Source organism: Rhinolophus hipposideros (genome assembly GCF_964194185.1).
Source record: "Rhinolophus hipposideros genome assembly, chromosome: 13".
NCBI lineage: Eukaryota > Metazoa > Chordata > Mammalia > Chiroptera > Rhinolophidae > Rhinolophus > Rhinolophus hipposideros.
Genome location: NC_138059.1, coordinates 4,116,938 through 4,141,641, shown reverse-complemented (window position 1 = coordinate 4,141,641; position 24,704 = coordinate 4,116,938).

Genomic DNA, 24,704 nt, shown 5'->3' with positions numbered 1-24,704 from the left:
TTAATGACTTTTACAAAGGCAACTTCCTTTTCTGCTTTGTTCTTTTTCTTGCTCAAGTCAAGGGCAGCTGAGCTGAGCGACCAGACAGGTGGCTCCTCTGCTGCTTTGTGACCAGAACCAGTGAAGAAAACAATGCAGCTGGTGGTATATTTCTTGTGCCAGCTAACTCATCCTAGGAAACTAAAATTATCCCACTGAGACAATTTGATAAATGTGAAAATTTTTCTTCCTGAAATGCAATGTGTCAAACTTAGGAAACTCATTTTTTTTTGCCAACTTTTAATCCAACCTTTAGTTTCCCATACCAAACCCAAGAGAAGAGACAGTATCAAGTGGCAGGAAATATGCAAATAGTAGCCATTCTCTGCACGCCCGCAGAATGGAAGCGTTGGTATCAGGGAAGGTTCTTAGTATAGTCCTCACCCATCAGTATACTCCTTCCTCCAACTGGTCTGTTTGTCTAACTACTGATGACACTGGAAGGCAGAGTTCCTCCAGTGGTGCTATCCTGATTGACCAACAGTGAGCTCATATGATTAAATTAAATCAAATAAAAAGTACCAAATCCCCACCAAATATGTATTGGTCCGACACTTGGCTTGAGAAAATTGTGGTATTTTATTTAATCCATAAGAATGTAGTAGATCTGGTATTGCAATATTGTGTATAAGAAATATATATTTGGTCACTCAGATGGTCATTGTCCTACATATTTGGTCTTTGTTCAAGTTTTCAGGCTCATACTTAAGAGTATGGGGTTCCCTGTGATGAGAGTGATAAAGATGTCTTTTGTTCTGTTAATGAGATGACTTTTGAAAGGACATTCATAACCTAAGGATGAGCGCCAGTGGACAGGGAACCAACCCTGTGATCAGAGGGTTTCCTCCTTCCCCTTCCACCCATGTCCAGGCATGTAGAGGGGCTGGAGATTGAGTTCAGTTGCCAATGGCCGTGATTTTACCCATGATACTTAAGTAATGAAGCTGCCATAAACACCCAAAGGGACAGACTTCGGAGAGACTCTGGGTTGGTGAACACATGGAGATTTGGGGAGTATGGTGCACTCGAAAGGGGCATGGAGACTCCCCAACTTTCCTTTCCCTGAGCATCTCTTCAGTCCAAGTGTTCCTGAGTTACATCCTTTTATAATAAACCAATGATCTATTAAATCAAATGTTTTTCTCAGACCCTAGGAGGGGGTCATGGGAACCTCTCATCTGTGGCCGGTAGGTCAGAAGCAAAGGCAACCACTTGGGTTTTCGAATTTCCTCTGAAGTGGGGGTGGGGAGCCATCTCATAGGACAGAGTCCTCAACTGTGGACTCTGACGCTCTCTCTAGGTAGATAGTGGCAGAATTGAGTGGAATGGTAGGACACGAGGTTGGTGTCTGAGAATTGATTGTTGGAGGTGAGGGGAAACCTTCCCTCTGACACACACACACACACACACACACACTGGAATTGGTGGTCAGAATACCCTAACTAGGCACTATTCTTTATATTTCGTGAATACAGAAACTGACACTCACAAAAGTTAGGTCACTTACTCAACGGAAGACTTAGAAAAGTAGTGATGCCAGAGTCAAAGCCACTGTCGCCTGACTCAGAGCCCATGCATTACAGCAGGGCTCGTCCTCAGGCTGTGGGAGGGAACAGTGGTGTGTAAACACCCAAATGGGCTGCAGGAAGTTCATTGGAGACTAAGATTCAGTGACTTAAAAACAGCTCATGCTCTGTGTTTGTACTCGGCGGTCCATTACTGACATCCTAATGGTGTTCTAACAGTCTCCTCACCATCCTGAGATGCTCAAGGTCAGTCCAAGGAAATGGACAACCCTGTAACAAAAGGGCCAATAATGGAGCACATCCTGTGTCATTCATTTTCTCCTCCTGTAAAGGGGACATCAAGCCTCAGGTTAATGTCACAGAAATACTCAATGATAAATTTACTTTTTTGTTCTTCTGTATCACCTTGCAATTCCATGTTCAAATTATTCTGCTATCAAATACATCATATATGTGGTCCATTATAGCATATTAGTTACTGATTAATGTACCTTATTGTTTTCTGTGAATTTTTTGATGATGAAAACCACATTTTCGGTTTTCATTCCTTTGCCTAACGTAGCGTCTGGTCCAACTCAGTTGTCAACAATTTCCTGTAAACGAATTTCTTGGGGCAACTTAATTCATCTACCTACGTCTTCATAATAGACATCTGTGTTTCTGTCAGTTCACACCCCATACATAAAACCTCACAGACAATGGTTATATTGGAATAAAAAGACGTGTTTACTTGGATATGGGTCTCAGTCCTCTCATATCAAGTGGAAGAGAGCACAGCACGGTGTTCTTCAAAGCGAGGTATTCGCAGCTAAAAACTAACTACATTACCAAACTTAGAGAGTGATTAATGCAGGTGAATATATTTAAAAAAAATAGTACTCTAGTAACTGTTTCCTCTTATTGGTTCTAAATGGCAGATCTAGGTATCAGAATCATTTGGGGGCACTTAAAACGTGAGCGTACTTGACCCCAGTAAATCGGAGTTTCTGGGATGTGTTCCAGCATGTGTATTTTACAAAATCTTCCCAGTTTCTTCTGATGTGCAGTCCCAGGTAAGAAGTCTGCTCATCCACGCCAAGTATTACTAGAGGGTCTTGAAAGAATGACACGCATTTAAAGCTGCTCAAGCAGTAGGGCGAATGCTTGTTGCCTTTAGCAAAGCAAACCTGTGTATTTTTTGAACTTGTTAGTCAACAGTTGGATGTTTAATTAAAAAAACAACTTTTGTTTGAAACATACTTGGTAATCTCCTTTAAGTTACAGTAGGTCTTGAATTCCACTGTTCCATTCAATGTCATTGTGTTATAATGTTGATGAGATGCTGTAGGAACTTCATTCTTGTTTATATCAGTCACCCTATGGTAAAATTAGTATATGTAGTTTCACTGCACTTCCCACACCCTATTGATGGCATTAAGTTAGCACTTCCTGTATACAGTATATTATTAGGATAGAGTGTTTATTTTGATTTCTGAAAAGATTACAAAAGCATGGTCTGTCTCAGGAGTTGGCCTTCCTTCAGGATCCATTACCAAATTTTAACCATTCTTAAATTTCATCCAAGGATTATTGGTTTTTACTTACCTTCTTCTCATAATTCCTATAAACTTAATGTTTCTTTTAAACAAGTATTCATTCCACTGTATTCCTTCAAGTTTTATTAAAACGACAATGGAATTAGGTAATCACAGCATAATCCAGAAGGTTGGTATGGCCTATTGACTCTGATGACTTCTCTGGTTTCTGTGCTATTTCAAATACCTACTGTCTCTCTCCCTTGGAGAAGATGACCCTGGATCAGAAAAGAGAGGCCTTCGTTATTTATGTAGACAGATTTGATAATTTAGTAAATCTTGAAATTTTAAAATGACAACAACAACAAAAAATACTTCTTAGAGACCTCTTTGGAAACATTTCTAGGAAATAGAACCCTCCGATTTCAACTGATGCTTTGTTAAAATGAGAGAGGCAAGACTAACTGTTCGGCTGATCTCTTGGTTGACACAGAATGCAAGTAGGTCAGGGCCTTAAAAATATAGTCTCCATTACCCAAAAGGGATATAATTAAAGGTTGAAATACATGATTCTCTAAAAGTGGTTTATGCGCTTTGCTTGATTTCTGAGCAGACTGTGAGCTCCTTGGGACCCGAGACTTGGAGTCACTCACCCTTGTGTCCCTGTCACCCAACGTGGCGTCTCATGCAGCATCAGCTCTTGTTAAATGTCTGAAATGGATGCAGAAATAGGAAAACATAATTCAGATGATGTGACCAAGTCACAGGAAAAACTACATATTAAAAATTATGATAGAAATGGCTTTGCAGGTTGATTACTTCCATTTGGCAGGAGGTTGTAGCAATGAAAATGATTTATTTGACTTTTATATCTAGACCAATCCAAGAATGCTAAATGTTGCCAATGTAAAGGGACTCTGAGGTCACATTGCTTTTCAACCTCAGGACAGAGTAACCCCTACAAGTTAATTTTGGAGTACATAAAATTAATATCAACTCAGGAAACAGAATAGATCTCCACAAAATGCACATTTCTTCAATTTCATAGAAAGATATTGATTTTTTTTCCTTGCTAGACCACAGAAGTTCTAAAAGTATAATGGAATCTGAATAAACCCCATTCACACTAACTAATACTAAGAAGAAAAACAGTATAAAGATTTACTTATTCCATAATAGCTTGAAATAACAAGTCCTATCCCAGTTGTTTTTTCATTTTCTTGTGTTTGGAAAACATATTGAATCACATTTTTCAGAGGGAGCAAATTGGACAATCTCATTTTGAAATGCTTATTTGAATTCTCAGAAACACTAAATACCGTTGAATATTCCTATGTTATTGAAGCACTCTTTCCCTAGTTTTATTAATGTCATATGTGCTAGGTTTTTCACCGCCTGCTCTGTCTGCTTATCTTTCTCTAATGCACTTTAAATGTTGGAGTTCTTCAAGATTTTGTCTCGGTCCCCTTTCTTTTTGCATCATATCTTTTCTTTAGAGCTGACCATATTCTTAGTCACAAACACAATTACCACCCTTCCCTGATGACTCTTCAAATTATATACGTAAACTCAACATGCTCATATCTAAATTCCAGTGACACTGTTATATTTGGTCCTTAGCCATTGTTTTGTTGTTGCTTTATTTTTAAGCTAATGACAAAACCATACACACAGCTGATCATATTAAACTCTTGAAATTTTGAGGGGTAATTTTGTGCCTCCTCTGTCTCCTGGCCATACGTTATTAATGTCCAATTAATTGATCATACCCAATTCATCCCGAAGTCATGTTGAGGCTACCTTGGAAATGTGTCTCAGTGGAATGATTGTTTTTATCCCACCTCGTCTGTATATTAGCTTCCTCATCGGGAACTTGCTCTTCAGTAACCCATTCTTATTGCTGGAAGGCAATTAATTTCAACACATTTCATTATGTTAATCTTTGGCTTAAAAGAATCTCACCACTGGCGTTTACCCCTAGAATAAAAAACAAGGCCTTACTTAGTCCAATACTAACCTGCTTTCCAACCTCATCTTGTGTTACTTTCTCACTATATTTTCTACAGCCATACTTACCTAAACTTATTAATTAAAGCCCCCTATTTTGACTTACTTCAGATTCCTTTGGACATGGATTATCTGTCCCTGAAATACTGGCCTGCCCTCTTCTCTATCATGTTCTCCTATTTATAAATAGGACACAAGAGAGCAGTTCTGGCCATAATGGAGTAATGCACATCTTAGATCTTATCGTCCCATAAACTTCCTGTATTCTCATAGAGTTGGACAAAATATGTTACAGTTCGCTCTTATTTGTTTTTCTTTAATAGTTTTTATTTTTAGAACAGCTTTAGGTTTGAGTTTATATGTGTGTTAGAAAATTGACTAATGGCTTTACTTGCCTTATCTTAATCCTTACAATATTCTTATGAGTTAGAAGTTATTACTACCGTCTATTACAGATTAGAATTTGAATGGAGCTAAATAACTCACTTAGGATCACATAGTACCAAAGGCAGAGCTCATGTTTCGTCCTTGGGAGTTGAACTCAAAGCTGCCTTTTCGGTACTACTTGGTTCCACTGCCTCCCCCAAATGGGGATTATTATTAACATCAGTCATGAATAATAATCCATCTGCATCCATTGCTCCGTGAGGCTCGTCTCCACCTCCTCGGGCAAATGACCACCCTGCCCCTAGTTTCACCCTTTCATCTTCAAGGCTCTCACAAGTCCAGACAAGTCCAGGGACATCATCCTTATTGGACATCTCCATTGTTGAAACTCATGGTGCTTATTGATCTAGAACTAACCATTGGACTCAGACATCCCCTTGAGCTATGCTGAGCTAGTCTACTCTCTCTTAAAATGGCAACCTTTAACATACGTGAGAATGCCTGTGACGGGTGATTCAGTCCTTTCTCTTGAATCGTGACAAGGGATTTACTGAGTGTATTCTTTGCATGATACTGAGGGACTCAGCGAGTGACCCACGACTGATCACTGAACATCTGGCCTGTGTGCACAATATTGCTAGAAGCCCAATGGAGCTTGACTCCACTGAATCCCCGGGGCGTCCTGCCTAGTGTTCCAACTCTTAGGTGACATTCAGAGAACGCACCGCATTGTACCCTGCCCCCCTGCTCTGCTCTGTCCACTTCTGTTAACCTGAGGTCAAATGGAAACTTCTGCTTTAGAAATTCAGTTATGGGTAGAACAGTGATAATGGGAAGATTGACTAATGCATTAGAATGGTTTTTTTCTATTTAAATGGGAATGCTACATGTGTAGATGTTAATGGTGAGTTTCAATACAGTTTCTTTATACCTGTATAGTCAACTGACTAAAATAGTATCTGACCAGGGTGGGAACCAGCGTGTCTCTGAGGTACTCAGCTCAGGTGTACAGTTTAGAGGGTGCCGAAATCTCAGCAACTGAGATCCACGTCAGAGATAATGTAAAGGAATCCATAATGAACAATGTATCATGATTTGAAATGAAGACAGGATTCGTGGGGGATCTCTATATGGGGTATTTCCCTAGCAGCTCTCTTACAATGAAAATATGCCTTTTTTGAATCTTGCTAAGGTGGAATGCATAGGTTTTAATGATGATTTGAAAAGAGAAGTGGAAAATTTGGATGGAGGATGGGCAGCAGAGACACACAGTTTGGTGGCATTCAGTCTGGGGGTTGAACCCTTACATGGACCATTAACAAGAAGTTGGGACATCAAGGATCTTTGAGGCGAGCATGATGAGTAAGTCAGACAGGAGAGACTACTAAAATTTCTGAAAGATAAAGATTTATCCTCTGTGTCCGTGAATGTAATTTCTAGGAGAGGAGAAATTTGGTGTTATTAATACAACAACATCAAAAACAGCCTAACCTAAAGGACAGAGTTTGAAACAAAACCTGTGAATAAGAGACAGCAATCAAAGCTTGACTCCGATTTCTAGCATGTTCACTGATGGGAACACTTGTAGTTCTTAGGCCATGGTAGTGCTGTAGGAACTATATTAAAGGTAAGCACAGTATGTGTTTATAGTATTGTCACAGTAAGCTGTGCCACATACTACACTATGATTTCATTGTTTTAGCACAATTTTTTTTAATGTCTCCAATTGTTCCTCTTCTGTTTGCTTTTTCTTTTAACATAATAATCAATAATCTTGCTCAAATTCTGTGTTAGAACTCTCAAACTCTTCTTACTAGGCGCTCACTAGATGTATCTCATAGTGTCCATTTATTCCTGGTGACAGTCCTGGGTGCCCCTCTGACCTGTTCTCAAGGCCGTGTGCTCTGTCTGTCATCCATCCTGGAATCTCTTTCCTCCTGTTACGTTGGATCCTTGTTTCTTGTAAATCCTGATTTCTCTTTCATCTGTGTCTTCACTCATCTCGCTGCAATATATACCCTAAAAATTATTGAAACTGTGTGATGAGAAATCCTTGCGACTTTGTATATCGTTTCTCTTTTCCCATTTGATTGACATTTTGATTGAGTATGTACTTTTACCCCGACACAAGTTTCCTTCTGGATTTTGAGGGCATTATTCAAATGACCTCCATCTTCTGCCATTGCTGTTGAGAGGGGCTGATACCACTCTGACACTCGTTCATGGGAAACCTGACTTTTAACTCCTCTCTGGAAAAATTTATTTATTTATTTTTTTTAAATAGATTTTTTTTTCCCATAGAATTCCGTTCTTGCCTTATACTCTATATTCTTTTCTATTTCAAGCATATTAATTTATTAACTGTCATATTTATTGTTTGTGTGTGATTTCAGATCCCAAAACACTAATTCTCTGGTTTGTTGAATTTGTGCATTTTTAGCATTTTGGAGATTTTGTGTCTTAAAATTGCCTGCCGTTCTAATGATGTACTTGTGTTCAGCAGTGGTGGTTTTCTACATTAGGGTTCTTTGGGCCTTCCTTTGAGAATGGGTTCTTTCAAAGGAATGCCATCCTTAGTTTTGTCCAGTCTCTTAAGTCTTTCAAAGGTACTAGGAGAGTTTTCATTTTCCAAGTGCAGTCATCACACGTGGCTTAGATTGGTCAGTGAGTATTCAAACCTCTATCCAGAGTGCAGGACTCATGCCGTCACTGACTTCTTCTTGGCGCTATGTCATCTCAAAGCTTGGGATCCTTTCCTCCTGTAGGCGTTACAATCCCAAAGTCCAATCCTTAAGGCTTCTGTCTTTATTTAAAACTTGCATAGACCGCTGCAGTTATCATCACTTGTTTATTCTCACTTAGTCGTTTCCTGGTATCTAGAGCTTACTTCTTTTGAATTCAGCCGTGTATTTTTTTTTTTTTTTTGGCTCTGTCTATTTATAGCCATTTCTGTTTTTGCACCATTTTACTTGAGGTTGAACCTGTTCTTCAAAACCATGTTTAAATTTCTTAAATTCCCCAGAATTTTCTGTGCCACGTTGAAACTCTCACTAGAGTTCCTCTCAAATGCCCACATATTCATATGGCCGATGCAACCAAACATCTGATTACATATTGTTCCCAAGTAATTGTACATAAGCATATATATTTTTTACTACAAACGATATAAAATGCTTTTTAAAAGCCTATGTCCTAATCCTAAATTCGATGTGACAATGGGCCACGTCTCAGAACAGCAGACTTCTTCATTTCTTAGTCCAGGAAGTCTGACAAAACTGTAAAATTCTAAGTTAGCATAAAGCTACCCATCATATAGCACATTCCTGTATGTGAAGTACATTTATCTTCAAAATAAGCTTTTGAGCCAGTCTTTGTCATTTGTCTTTGCATATTAAGCAAGCACGTCCAGGGAGGTATATGTCCAAGGTATACAGGTGAAACACAGCAGGGAAGGGCATCAAGCATTTTTTCTGCTCAGCACCCCTGCTGCTATCTCATGTTTCTTCTGCTTGTAGAGTGGATTTGTTGTAAAAATCAAAGGAGCCAATGTATGTGCAGTTGCTTTATACACTGTAAGTACTACATAACCTTGAAAACATGATGTCAGTAATGCAGAATATCAGCACCCCATTTTGACAGAAACCAAGTACTTTATAACTTGTTTGTAAGACACTGTCTTATCTTGGTTAATCACTGTGGTGACTATCTTGTCCAGGCTCACCGGGATGATCAAAGCTCTCACAAGAGCTGAGTCTAAAATAACTTCTCTGTGTCTTTCTTGTTGATCAGAAAGGACTCCCAAAATGGCATCACCTCTTTGCTTCTTAGCTCTTTTGTTCCCCTGGTCAGGAGCCTGTCATGTCCTATCACTACTGATCCCTGTGGGATTTTATAGCTCTCTCCCTTCTTGGCTCTTTGCTGCCTTTGCTATGATTTTTCTTGTAGCCGGGTCTCTACTGTGACAATGAGAGAGTGAACTGAGGTTATTAGCCAGCTCATTCCAGGCAGAAATATCTCTACTACAGTTGGCTGGGATAGCTATATAAGCCCTTTCTTTATCGTTAGAAAAGCAGAAAAACATTTCAAATTGAAGTGCAATTAGAGCCACTACACTTAAAAAGCAAGTGTATTTACATGTAAGCTAATTAAAGAACTCTTAAAGAATTCAACATTACAGATGGTACACAGAAGAAAAATGTATATTTGGGTATATCTCTCTTTCTCTTCTTCTCTCAATGCAAAATTGTACAATAAACACATCTTCATTTATAGAACTGCTTCGAGTTGTTATGGCAACTGGAATTTGGGGTCAGGCAGAGAATGCATTGCTACTATTGTTCTCTGAGCCTGGAGAAATCGAGTTTGTACATCTGATATGAGCTTTGAACATCATTGAAAAACGGGAAAGTTTACTTTCCGTGTCCAGGATTCTGTCTAAATATTCTCTTTTTTGACAAATTTACTATGCCTTAAAACTTCAGCCTCTTCCTGGTCAAGCTTGCTCTGCAAAAAGGATCCAACATTAAGTAATTTATACTTAAACTGTGTGAGTTGAAGTCACGTTTTCTCTTTCCAGGGAACGTTCTTTACTTACTGCTTACTTAGGTAATCTTAGAGGGATTGGTTCAAACCCTGTTTAATGACCTTGGGAATAATTTCAGGTAGTTTCCAGTCTATAAAATGAGTCTGATAGAACATGGCCACTTAGAAGACTAGAAAAGTAAAAATATATAATGCAACATAATGAGATTTTTAAAATAGTAAGCCACTATAAGAATACATTCTCATGTTCAATTTTTATCTTTTATTTATCCATTCAGAAAATATGGGTAGTGCGTTTAATATGTGCCAAGGCCCACTGAGCCAAGGCCCGCTGAGAACACACACTAAAATCAGATTTAGTGTTTGTCCTCAAGGGCTGAAGGTCCAGCCAGAAGAACTTAGTCATTATCCAAGGACGTCCAAGTCCTGTGACAGTGCACTGAGAAGGGCACCTCACCCTCTGGTAAAGAAGGGGTGTCTGTTTTCTCTCTCGAAACTTTTGTCTTGGCCTCAACTCTGGTTCTGGCTGTTCTGTGGCTGTGGCACAGACTTCCGTGCTGGGCCGGCTTGCTGCTCACAGAAAGCTTCGCTGCACGAGCCACAGTGGGTTTCTCCCGCTTTCTGATTCAGTGCCTTTGACATTATATCTTGGAAAATGGGCAGCATCCTGCCTCAGATAAGAGATTTTTTTATCTCCTGCTATCATAGGACAAACTGTGGTTAAAATCAAACTTAACTTTTATGTAGGTAATGGTGAAATGATTTTTGCTGTGGGAGTGATCTCTTGCAGAAGCGGTATGTGTTCTATAGGATGGAGTACATACAGTAAACCAGCCGCTGGCATATGGAATACTGTCCCCCTAACGAATAGGTGGGTGGGTGGGGACCCAAGGGGCCAGGATACCATTAGCATTCCCTTTCCACACGCTCGGTGATCACCTGAAATCTGTTCTTCTTCCCTCAGCCTTAGGCTCTGTTGGCTTAGAAATCCTCGTTCCTAATGGGTCAGGATCCACCAGTGGGCCTAACAAGGTGCCCCTAAATTTGGAGCTGTCCACTAGTGTCCAGTCATTTTAGGTTCCTCACACAACTGATAAAGTGCTACACTGAAATGGGTGGCTGAAAATATTCGCCAGGAGGCGCTGCTGCAGAGTGACGTTGTAGGAGGCTGTGTCTGCAGCCCCAGGGCATTCGTTGTTGATGATGGAAATGAGCGACTGTGAGCAAGAGCCAGGCAACCAGGTACTAGACCCGTTGGGAATGGGTCACCCAACAGGCAAGTACTCAGAGAAACTGATGTTCTGGGGAAAAGTGAAGGAAATAATAAAGTGCATTGTAAGAGGAAGGTAATTTTAATTATAGCCTTCATCAATGGAGCCCACAGCTTGTTTCACTAACCGGCTTTTATGAAGTTATTTTTACAGGTTTGTAGCTGTCACCACCTTGATGCCTCAGGGACATACTAGACTTAAAGTAGAGCACACGTGAGCAAAACGAGGTTGCACTGTATTAAATCTCTTAGGCACCACCTCACTTCCTCACTGTGGCCTCAAAGTTGTTCCAGCTGCGGCTACAGCGATGGCTCTGCACAGGCTGGAGACCACACTGCACCTGCCTGGTGAAGCCTCAAGCCCAGGCCTCACCTCTGTGCTTCCTCCCTGGGTCCACTCTGCCACGAGGCCCTGGGCGTCGCTGCTGATACCCTGGGCCTGCAGGCACCCAGAGCCAGAACGTGCAGAGACGTTAATGGTCCCAGCAGCAAGCCGCCCCATTGGGTCGCAGGAGACAATAGATGTATTTCCGTCCCTGTGATTTTTTTGGGCAGACAACTTGAGGAAGAATCCCATGTGCTCCTCAGAAGGTATTGCCCAGACCAGCCTCTCTGACAGCAGCACTGGCCATCTCATTAGCATGTTCTTAAGTTGTCCTGTTCGTGTTGTATTAGTCAGTGGACTTCTACCCTGGAGAGCACCTCCCCAATAAACTGCCTGCAGGGAAGTCCTGGCCATAGGCTCTGCCTCAGAGAAGCCAAGACCCAAAGTGTCACAGAACAGAGACAGCCAGTCACTCCTGAGAAATGGAGAAGTCTCCACGTTTTTGAGCATAAATGAGGGTTGGATAAGGCAGTTGGGACAGCACGTTTATAAGCAGACATAGGAATGAAGGAGCGTATCCACTGTTTAATAAATTCATCACTAATGGAGAAACTCAGACCACACACTCCATAGAGCCCATCCCTCAGGTGTGTTTAAGGACAGAATCACTACAGTTCTCGATGAGTGCATTAGATTAGTTTTTCGTTACCCCAGAGGCATTGTCCCCAGGGGTTGGTTCGGCAGACTTTGGATTGGTGTCACCAAATTGAATTTGTGTAGGGCAGGTAATAGGAATGGTTGTTTTTGTGTAGGAAGCGATTTAATAACCTGAAGGCCTCACGTCAGTCTAACGTGGCCATTGGTAATTCGCCTCAAGCTGATGATTGCCCCACGAGGAAGCAGGCAGGTATTTCAGATCTGTAAAGTTGTTTTCTTACATCGTGTTTCATTTAAAAAATATGATATGGAAATTTAAGGATATTTACAGGTTGGCATATGATTACCTATCTCTTTTTAAAGAAGTAATTATGACAAAAAGAAAATACAAACTATAACATGCCGTGTGCAAAATTTGGCCCCGAATTTGTATCTTCTTGCTTAGCTAACACTGTCTTTATAGTTCACATTTCCCGCTGTTGCCTGCACTTGAGTTTCCCGAGCTTCCTTCTACTCTCTGGGTTGTGGAATCAGCATGAACATGGAATTAGGAGACTTGGAACTGAGCCCCAGCTCCCCCTGTGTTTATGTGAGAGCACATTTCATACCTGAGTCCCACGTTGCTTTTTTATGCTGGAGCCCAACAATAACATCTGTACTGTTTTGTTGTGAGTTAAACAAAATAATAAACCTTATGGTCATTTGCTTAACATAAAGTTAGAGATAAATAAGAGGCATGACTTTTGTAATTCCATGGGTCTACATACAGGCTAAAATGGAAAGGTATCTTTCTTTCTATCCTGAGTACAAATGAAAAAATACAAATAAGAAAGTACATATAATACAAAATGAACGTAATGTAAATTAAGATTCACATTCATAGAATGATTTAAGTATCTTACATAGCGTCCCTGGCACAGCTCTTTGTACAGTAATGTTAACTATTATTATTATTCATATTCAAATAGTTCCTAGTTGTTGCTCTTATTTCAAATAATTTCCCCCATGATTTATTAATTTGACCACCTATTTTATTTAGTTATTTAACAAACTTTATCGAGACCTGTCATGTGAATATGTACCCATTGTGAATTTATACAAATAACCACAGTTATCTTTCCTCCCTCCTGTCCCCTTCTCTCCATGTCACGCCACTTTTAGTCACTAGTTCTGAACAGAAATACTGGTTACAATTTTTTCGATGTGTGAATATTGGAGAGAAAATGCCTTTATTTCTTATAAGTGCAATATAATGATGAAAACTCTCAGATTCCATAAGTTTGCATCAGATGGCACAGGAGAGATGACTGAGAAACCCTGCATTGCCTACTTTCTTATTCTGACCCTTCCGAGGGTCAGAATACGGACTTCGCCCAGGGCTCTGAGTCGGGCTGGTCGTGAGGCAGCACAGGAACAAAGAGATCAGTGGAGTCTGCAGTCTGTGAAGTTGCCGAGGAGAGTAATTAACTACCAAAGCCTGACCTGTCTGTCTGGGCCATTTCTTCAGCTTTAATATGTAGTTAGCGTCTTCTTTCCGTACCGTGCTATGAATCAAGGTACGTCAGTCAGGCTGGCGTTATACCCTACTGACTTTAAGTTTGTTTATTTTGTTTTTGTTATTGTTGTTGTTTTGCCTTTTTAATTCACTTCTGTTTAAACATGGGGCAATTCTAATAAATGCATTCATGGCACAATTTAATGTGGTGAAAATAAGTATATGGTTCTACATTGCAAGCTTCTAAAATTAATATGCTGAGCTACTTAACTGTGTGCTTAGTTGACAATAAAAGGTAATGGATAACATTTTCTTGGGAATTATTCCAAATTTCAACTTCACTCATTTATTATAATGATATATTGGTATTTTAAAATATATATAAAAATGACACTTTTTAAAAAATCTGTGCATATGCTATCAATGATCAAGATGAACATATGATCATTTTATCTGCAAGATCTGATGACACAGTGTCGCTCATCCTCCCTGCGACAGTCTATACGTTTGTTCCTATTGTTACGTGGCCTGGAATTCTCATCTCTCATATTCAGTCATTCAACATCAGCAGCCAACAAATCTTTCAGCCTCGACTCACTTCTAGCGTCGTGCTCAGCCCTGGAGAATCAAAGTTGAGTAAGCGGCTTCCTTGCCCTAGAATAGTCTAATGGATGACACAAATGCAAAAATGTGTATCCAGGGGTCCGCACTTCAGAAAGAACTATGTCAATGATAATGTCACAGTGCCAAACGTTGGTGGAGATGACTGACGTTAAACTTGCAAAAGCACATGGGTGTTGCCTATTGGAGGAGCTCACTGAGTTCATTAAGTGGATGGCAGAATTATGAGAGTTCAGACAGAAAAGGACCGATATAAACCCACTAAGGATTTAAATACCCCACCTTTGAAGATGCTGTCGCTTTAGGAATCTCCATATTTTTTCAGAAGACGATAGCTGAAACAGTAGAAACTGTGCTTTGCTGATCAGCATGATTCCAAAAGCAGTGGGAGCTATTGGAAATAGTAACCATCGGAATTCAATGATCAGGTTGCAAGTTAACCGTAGCGCTCTCCCCAGAGTGTGGGGGGTGAATTCAAGAATGGTGAGAATGGAGGGGAGGAGGACAGTTGTGGCATATTGCATTAATGCAGATAGGTTATGAGTATTCTGAGGTAAAACCTTAGTAATAGAAGTGGTTATGAGGTGGGTAGGAGTTACATTAAATAGAAAAAAAATTAATATGATTTACTGACTGGTTATAATGGGGCTTTAATGAAAGGACAAGTCCAATGCAAGACCCATATTTCTGGTCATGTTAAGGGGACACTAGCAACAAAAAGAGAGAGCAAGAAAATAGTGTGAGTAGGGGGGCCGTAAAATGACTTGGATTTTGCACACACTCAGACAGAAGGCTCCGAGGGGCAACATGGTGGGGAAGTCTAGTTCCCTGAGCTGGATCTAGTCAAGTATCTAGTTTAGAATGCCATTCTAGGAACGTGGGGTGTACTTGGGAGCCGTGCAGTCATCGGAGTGGTGAGCATAGATGAGCTCTCTATGAACCAAGGGCATTTCCTGAGAGGCAAAATAGGTGGTCAAGGAGGAGATGATAGACAGGAAGTCAGTTAGCCACAGTGGGAAACGGAAGAACTAGAAACTCTGTACTGCCTCCCACATCTTTTCCATGAAAAGCAAAGTCTTTTCTCAGCAGCCAACAATAATTACATGCTAATGAAAGCAATACTGTTTTTCATTTTAACCTTGAATTGTAGTTGCTTATGCGTGTCTTATCTGCTTTACCAGTCTGTAATCTACGAGGCAGGGTAAAGATCCCGCCTTGAGGGTAAGAATCCATGACTAGTTTCCCTTTTGGATTTTTAGTGTTTCACACATTTTTCTAACAATTGTCACTGCTCGCTGAATATATTACAGATTCACAAGTAATTGAGCAGATTATTCACATATGGTAAAAAAGGAAATAAACTCAAAAGAAGAGAAAAAGGGCGAAGGGGAACTTTGCCATGGTAGGTGACTGAGCAGCCATGCTGTGGTTGACAGTCCAGTATTGTACAATTGACATTTGCTGAGAGAGTACAACTTAAAGGTTCTCACCCAGGGAAATGAAAGAAATAAATGTGTGAGGTAATGGATATGTTAATTAATGCAATAGGGGAATCCTTTAACAATGTATGCATATATCATGTATCCATATATTTTAAATATCTTACAATTTTATGTGTCAGTGATATCTCAATAAAGCTGTGGGGGAGTGGGGAAGCAAGAAAAAAAACACAGTAATACTGGGGCAGATATTTGAACAAAGCCACAAGTAGTATTTCTACAAGCAGGGAAGGCTGGAGGGCATTCCAGGGACTGGGGACCGTGATGCTGAAGGAAATAGAGACAAATTAAATGCACCACAATCTCTCTCAAGAAGCTTCATATTTACTTGTAAGAATTAGGAAACGTCGGACTGGAAAAGAAAGCTTACTCTGTTGAATATTCTGTTGTAAGGCACGTTGTATTTGTTCAGAGAACCCCAAGGGGAAAATGAGAAAAAATTGACCATATCTCTTATGAGTGAGCGTGTGTGTGTGTGTGTGTGTGTGTGTGTGTGTGAGAGAGAGAGAGAGAGAGAGAGAGAGAGAGAGAGAGAGAGAGAGAATGAATATTAACTCTGGATTGTACAAAGGACTTTCGCGTGCAGTATGATTTTTTTACCTGCACAACCCTCTATGAAACCTTCTTGTCCTCATTTGAGGGATAAATACAGTGATGTCCAGGGAGGAAGTCTTTGTTCAAAGTCAGACTTCTAATAAATTTATGACCAGCATAAAAATCCTAGCTATTGAGCGCTTAACCCCACCCGCTGAATAGAGTTGTCTACCACAATGGTTTAATCACAAGCATACTGGCTCCGGAGCCTCTCCCTACAAGTTACCTGCTCAAAACCTCTTTGCCTGACTGTCTCCTGATAATTAGCAGTGGAGAGTGTCACTGAAAAGACATGGTGCGTCCAGGGAGCGGCTCATCACAACAGCATGGCTAATGACAGAGCCATGTACAGCTCTGGGCCTCTCTTGAGTTGCACTGGAGGTGCAAGGAGAAGGCTGTTGCAATTAAGGGTGCGTACTTACTAAAGCCAGAGCTATCTCAGAGAAGCACTGGGGGCTGTACAGAATCTGTATGGAAGAGCTCTCCTGTGTGTCACACTTGCTGCCTCCATAGCTCTGTCTTGGTGGAAAGGCCATTTTGCAGAAATCTAGTGTTCCTTTCTTGTCAGTCGAGCTGCTGTAAAGCTCTAGCCATCTATCACAACCCAGATGTTTCCCCATTGTTCTGAGGACCATGAAGATGTAGAGCAAGAGAGCACTTTATGTACAGTGACCACATCTAATTCTGTTCATTTACTGGTAGAGAAACTGAGGTCAACACGTATTTTCTGAGTTATGTAAATCACACATGTTGTTAATGAAGAACCCACAGCTGTATGCATCAAATATGTAGGCCTGGGTCAACACAAATATTTTTTTATGTGTAGTGACAAGTTTAAAAAACTTTCAAGGGCGATCTAAAGAAATTCCCTTCTGATTATGACATGTTATAACATGTCCTCTCGAGATAAAGAAGATTCTGAAAGATGGCCATAGACACCATTTTAATTCAATTTAATCTATTTTATTGATTATCTACCATGTGTCAAACATTTTTTCTCACGACTGGAGAGTCATAGATGAAATTTAATGATCAGTGATTAAAGAGCCCCACCAAAAACTGAGGGCTGATACAAGGAATGGCACAGTTAGACAAACATACCAATTTTATGAAACTCCAGAGACCTACAGGATGATAAATCAAACACTTAACATTGAAACTTACACTTGGTCAACACATTTTTTATAAAAATATTTCTATTACATAAGATATTGAAAATTTTTATATCCCACCGTGATTTAACACATGTGGGCATCAAAACATAAATCTAGTTTAAAATAGTGTACTATAACACCCAAATACTGTGTTTTAGTTCCTCTTCTTATTATTATCATTTTTAAATTTGAACCACTTACACAAAAATTGCCTGGTGAACATTTTATGTTCCAACAATTGGTCTGAGCAAATGATGCCATTCAGTATTTCAGTATAAAAAGTGATTATGGATGGACAGTCAGCAATCTATTTGAGTATGGAGAGAGGAAGTAAGTGCTCTTTATCCATATTTCATTTTGTGTCCTGGGCGATAGATCTCTTAGGACCCCAAAACACACTATTGGAGGGAAATGTGGGTTGGATCAATTTCCTGTTTAAGAAAAAGTATGAATGTCTGCACTGCTTAAGATCAAAGCATTGGCCACTGAAAAGTATAAATGCTGAAATGTGTGTTTAGAAAAAGAAAGGTACTTTTGAAACTTTTATTTAGGATCAGAAGAGCATTTTTTTCAATAGGATAGAAATTCTCATTTCGTAGAAGAGTTTTATTGTTAATTCCTTAGAGTCCCTTTTTTTCAAGTGCAGTAAATGAAAAAAAGTACTCATTTGTATTGGTCTAGGAATTTTTAACTTTCCAAATCTATTTGCAATGCATTTTTCTTGGTTCAATAGCTTCTGACATATGGTAATTAAAACTTAGTTTTCTAAAAACACACATGTAAGCCTCTATTTTCCATATTCTTCTTTTGGAAATGTAAGTACCCATTAACTGAGTTTTCCATACTCAGTGCTCAGTATTGTGAACTGAATATGGAAAACCCCATATATATATATATTATTACCTTCTTCTCATCCATTCCTTGATATTCCTCATCTGACTAATTTATTAAGGATATGGACTTCAGGACATATCTCCTTGTCATTTAAGGATGGCATGAAGGCAATGCTTTATGATGCATCCACATTTTTCTTCCTTTTTATCTTATCCTGTACAGCTTAGTTAAACTTTGCTTAGGGGAATTTTTATTGGTTTTATATATGCAGGGTCCAAATGTCTATTTTTTCTGTTATACTCATTTTTATCCCATTTGTGAAACAAAACAATATGCCTTTTTTGTTCAACATTTTCTAGAATATTAATAAAAACCCAGAAACTTGTTCTATTTTTCTCAATCTGAAAGACAATTTGAGACAAGCTGAAAATAAATAAGAATCTTTATCAGTTTCTATTTATTTCTGGATACTCCCAAGTTAACAAGATTTGTTTTTTCCCTTCGGATCCAGATTTCTAGATAAGCATAAGGATTTTTACTCATTTGGTATCATCATTGAGAATTCTGTTTAGGAACATTAACAAGATACTTTTTGTTCTTTCTTGGCTTTTTTTTTTTTTTCACATTACAAGTGTATTATTTCAGCTACACATAGGGTCAATTCGAATCATTTCAAAATTCTTAATTAAATTCATATAACATTTTAGTTGTAAGTGATGAGAGGAATAAAGTCCTACCTAGATCAAGAAAAAAAATAGCTCATGAAGTAATTTAATATTTGTATTCATTTGCAAGCAAGTACTTCTCTCTCTCTCTCTCTCTCTCTCTCTCTCTCAAGCCCTACAAACGATTTCATTCATTGGTAGACTTGATATTCTTTCAGCAAATATTTATTGCATATTTACAGAAGGCAAATACTCTGATAGACAGTATGGGATTCAAGAATTTATGGTGGGGACATTGTATTCTTAATTCTTAACTGGGTCTCTACCTGCTTGTGTAATTTGTTTGTTGGTTCATAGATACTCGGTAATTAAAAGTGAATTTAATGGAATTTAGACAAGTAGCTGAGATAGATAGATAGATAGATAGATAGATAGATAGATAGATAGGTAGATAGATAGATAGATGATAGATAGATAGGTAGGTAGATAGATGAGATATAGAGATAGATATAATTAGTATAGTATATAATTGTGTTATTTATAATATACATATATATTATACATATACAGTTTTAATATGTTAATCATAAATCTCATTTAAAAGTTTATATTTAAAAAATCTGAATGCTAACTAGATTGTTTCATTCAATTCTTGTAGTCACCCAGAGGAGTTAGGCATTCCTCTTCTCCTGTAAAAATTTCAAGAAACTGACCATTCAAAGATGTAAGATAATTATCGAGGAATTAGTAAATCGTGCAGTTTGGTCTAAATTCCAGATCCCCAAATTCCAAAGGCAGAGCCTTTTCCCCACTACATTTCTTATTCAGCACCACAAAAGCAGTGTGCTCGGACTCAGTGGGCCTCCATACGATGGAGTATAAGCTTCTGAGAAGCTGCGTTGGACATTTAGTTTATATAGTTAAAGCTTCTCCGATGGCCTGAAGGAGTTCAAGCCGCCCGAGGTGTCTGACTTGGGAATGGAAAGAAGTGTGAACAGCGGGAATGCCAGGGTTTATATATGGCCCCTACTGGGGAGGGTACACAGACTCCGGGTGGTGATCCATTAGGCATTCAGCTGAACAGAAAGGGAAAGTACAAGTTCACTGAGGCATTTATTCCTCTTGAGTTCTTACATGGTGTTACTCCCACCATGACGTATAATTCTGCTTTTGCATTTATTATGGATTTCCGATATGGCCAAATCTATTTCATTTGCTTCCTTTGTCATATTAGCAATTCCTTGCTCTTCATTTGTGATTTTCTTTTTTCTCTCCCTGTCTTTTCTCTTCTTAACAACTTCTTGATGTATTTGCATCAATCTGAAGCATTGGAGAGAAAAAAAGTGAAATTACTGAATGGGAAGGGAATAGGCCACCAACCATGGCTCCGGCTTTTTCCTTTGTGATATTGAAAACCAACCAGTACATCTCACAACATTTACATAATTGATTTAGTATTCATTTTGGGAGGATACTGCTTATATACATGAATTAACAGCATAAATATGGTTGTCCCTCATGGAAATCATATATTGTGTTTCTGTTAAGGGGCGATGGTGCCATATAGTTATATAGATACAATGACACTGACCCGAATATGAAAGATTTTGGCACAAATGTAATTAACAGTAAATTCGTTAATCATAAAATGCTATAAAATAATAAAATGCTATTTCTGGTCCAGACATTCTCTTACTTAACCTCCTTCTGAGCGCCATACAATGTATCGTCTTCTACAAGGAAGGGAAAAGAACCGCCATGTATAGAAATGTCTAGGAAGTCCCCCGGGGTGCCTTTTGCATGAGAAGCCATTGAGATTTAAAGGATGAGAGATCTTATATAGGCTAAAACTTAACCAAGTAGGATGGGTTTGAGGTAAAATGGTTAAATCCTTTTATTGTAGTTTTTTTCCTGTCCTGCTTCTTATAGACTTTTGCCATGAATAAGCATGAGAAGAGTACAAGCAAACGATAATAATAATATCAATAGTAATAATAAATATGTGGTAGATACTTGCAGGAAGTGTAAAAATTAATATAGAAAACTTATGTACATTGTGGTTAAATAAACACACTATGATAAAAATGAGCAAGGGCCTGAGCGCACACCCACACGTACACAGACACACACATATATGAACACACACACGTCCACAGCCTAAGTGTTTGGATTATAGGTAATTTGTACTTTCCACATTCTGCTTTTCTAAAATAAATACACATTGATTTCATAATCATCAATTTAAAAATCAAAGAGTGAGAAACTGAATGGTTTTATGAGCCACAGGACGGAAAATATTGCAAGTTGGACAGGGATCTCCATTTCCCCTGCCTCTTCCTTGGCAGTCACACAGGATCAAACACTAGAAAACAGGCAACCGTGGTCACTTCGGGGCGTATAGAGGTGTGCTGCACCACCTGGTCTAGCGGGGATGCAGGAATGAGAAATGACCCTGCAGTGGCCAATGGGGGGCAGGGGAGGGGCAAAGAGAGGGATTTGCATCTTCAGCTTGTACCTGGCACCTGGCCAGTACACAGTAAATGTTCAGGAAACAATGAGTGACTGTCCCTGTCCTCCCCTTACCCATATCCTACTTTATGAACTGCTTTACTTAATTGCAGATGTTTGGGGCTGTGACAAAATTCTTGAAATTCTCTAATCAGAAGTAGATGGGACCATAAATATTTTTGGAATTACAGTTTTGGATTTCTCCAGATAGATACCTAGGAGTGGAATTGCTGGATCATAAGGTAGTTCCATTTTCAGATTTTTGAGATACCTCCATACTGTTTTCCATAGCGGCTGCACCAAACTGCAATTCTACCAACAGTGCGTGAGGGTTCCCTTTTCTCCACATCGTCACCAGCACTTGTTTGTTAATTTATTGATGATAGCCATTTTGGCTGGGGTGAGGTGGAAGTGGGTACAGAATTAGGAATAGAGACAGTGGAAATGTAATGGCTGTGTGTGATGTCAGAGGGGTAGTGGAAGGAGGAGGGGGTTTTCACTGTGTGAGGGATATAAATCATGAATGTTTAAGTATTACATTGTTTTGTGCACCTGAAACTAATAAAAAAAGTGGGTTTTTTTTTTGTTGTTGTTGTTGTTTTTTTTTTTTAAAGTAGATGGGCTGGGTAAGGAGGCAGGAGTAGAAGCTGACGTTTGTTCACTGAGTCCTTCTTCCAGGATCGATGCTCATACCTTAAAGAGGCATTGCCTCATTGAACCATCACAGGGCATCATCACCACATTTTACAGATTAGGAAAGACAGGCTCCGAGGGATAGTATGTGGCCCAAGACGTCACAACTATCGCTGCGATTGTGCATTCTCAGCTCATTTTTCCTAAAATCCATGTGACCTTGCCTGGATTTCACTGCCTTTTTGCCTCCCCTCATTATGCTAGAGAAATAGTCATCCCTAACTTTTCTATTAGCTCTTATGTGTCCTGGTGTAAACTGGATAAATAGAGGCTATACACAAGATGGATGTCCCCTGCTTACTAACATAATGCCTGCATATAATAAAAATCTTAAGCTCCACTCCTCCCACAGTTACTGTTCTTCATATTTCAAATGGTTCTCCTCAGTGTCGAGGAGCTAGACTCATTCTACTGAATGTGGTCGGAGAGCCGCATTCAGAGTGATGGATCTGCATTTTATCCAGATTTCTTGAGATGTTTAGTCACATACAATTTAAGGTGGCTATTGATTATTTTAACCAATTTGTTTCAACTTACACAGATAGTTGGCACTTGTGTATAATGTTGTGATTTGGGCTAAGAATAATAGTTATAATTACAGCTAACTTTTATTGGCTACTTACCATATGCCAGACCCCATGTTAACAATTGTACATGCTTTATATCATATAATCTCTGAAAAAGTCCTATTACCTCATGTTAGACAGAAGATGAGTCTTTAGAAAGGGTGCACTGATTGTAAGTGTCAGAGCTGAATTTTAGAGCTGTAACTGTGTCACTCTAGAGAGCAAACTTCTAAGTAGTATGTTTAATTGCATGTCCTAAAGATTTCTACAAGCTGGCTGTAAAGAAAGACAAGTTATGTCTAAAGCTATATGTCACTGAAGGTTCTCAAAAGAACTAATTTAGAGTCACACACGGCTGTGGTATCAGAGTCTAAAATGAGAGATGAGCTTTGCCTGATACGAGGGCAATTTTCATAGAGGAGGTGATTTTTGACTGGCTGGTGCAAGAGCGGGCACCTCAGACCCAAAATGTCTAGTGAGCAAGGGGATGAAGATAGATTTCTATAAGGTGTGCTTATTAACTCATCACCTCAACGAGCTCTTCTAAAAGATGTAAGTAGAATCTGTCGTCGATAGACTTGAGACAAGCGGTAAGAAATTAAACAAGAATGAAATAAATGTCTGGACTTCTAAGATCTGAGAATTTCTATCCAGAGCACAGCGTGAGTTTCTCCAAAGATAGGCAGATACAGAAGGCCGATACTCAACAGTCTTTAGGGAAGCATTCTGCAGGCCGGGACATTTTATTATATCCACTGGATAACGGAATGTGAAAAAGTGGACTATGCTGGGCCCTACGTGGAAACTCGGGCATGCCGAGTGTGCTTTTCTTTAGCAACGCCTGGATGGGTCATGGCTTTCCCAGCTGATGACAATTTTAGCACATTAATCCATTTAAGAATCTGGATTCTCCAGCCTGGGCTTGGTTGCTGATCACAGACATTATCCAATGGGCACTGCTAAACTCAGAGGTGAACATGTTCCATGCCCACTGGGATCAAAGAACCCTTTTAGAATAAGAGCCTACTGCTTCTCAGACATCCCAAGTCATATTGAAAAAGTACCAGAGCTCTTGGCTTTATTCCCACGCTGTCAGCCGCAGTCCCAAAGCTCAGCTGCTCGTAGGAGCTTCTTGATTAAAAACCTCTAGGGACTCAGCACTGACTACAGAATAAAATGTCCAAAAATCTCAGGGATGTAGACATCTGGCTCTTAAGTGCTCTAGATTCCAACCACTTCTTGTCGTCCCCTCAGGTGCCACACAAGTCGTCTGAGCCCCACTGCAGCACACCACCTCTCCTACTCTCTCTCTCACAGGCACCCACAGCACACATCTTCCTTTATTTTCATTATGGAATGTTTGAAACAGTTACCAAAGTAGACAAAAATTTAAAAAAAATGTCTTTTTGTAGCCATCACTCAACTTCACCAATTACCATTTAAGGGCCAGTCCGATTTGATCTATATCCACACCTATTTCCCTTTCTCATGCTTTATTTTGGATCAAATCCTACATATTGTATTATCCACCCATAAAAATTTTAGTGATTCTCTCTATAAGATAAGGACTCTTTCTTATAAGACATAATTACAATGCCATTGTGACACCTCAAAAACAACGAATAATCATCTTTTAATATTATAAATTCAGGCAGTATTCACATTTTTAGTAAATGGCATATACATGCACATATATGCATATATACATGTGTATGTGTCTGTATACATATCTATAGCTAAATAGATATGTCTGTACCTTTATTGTGAATATGTCTGTATCTATACACCTATACATACATCTTTTGATC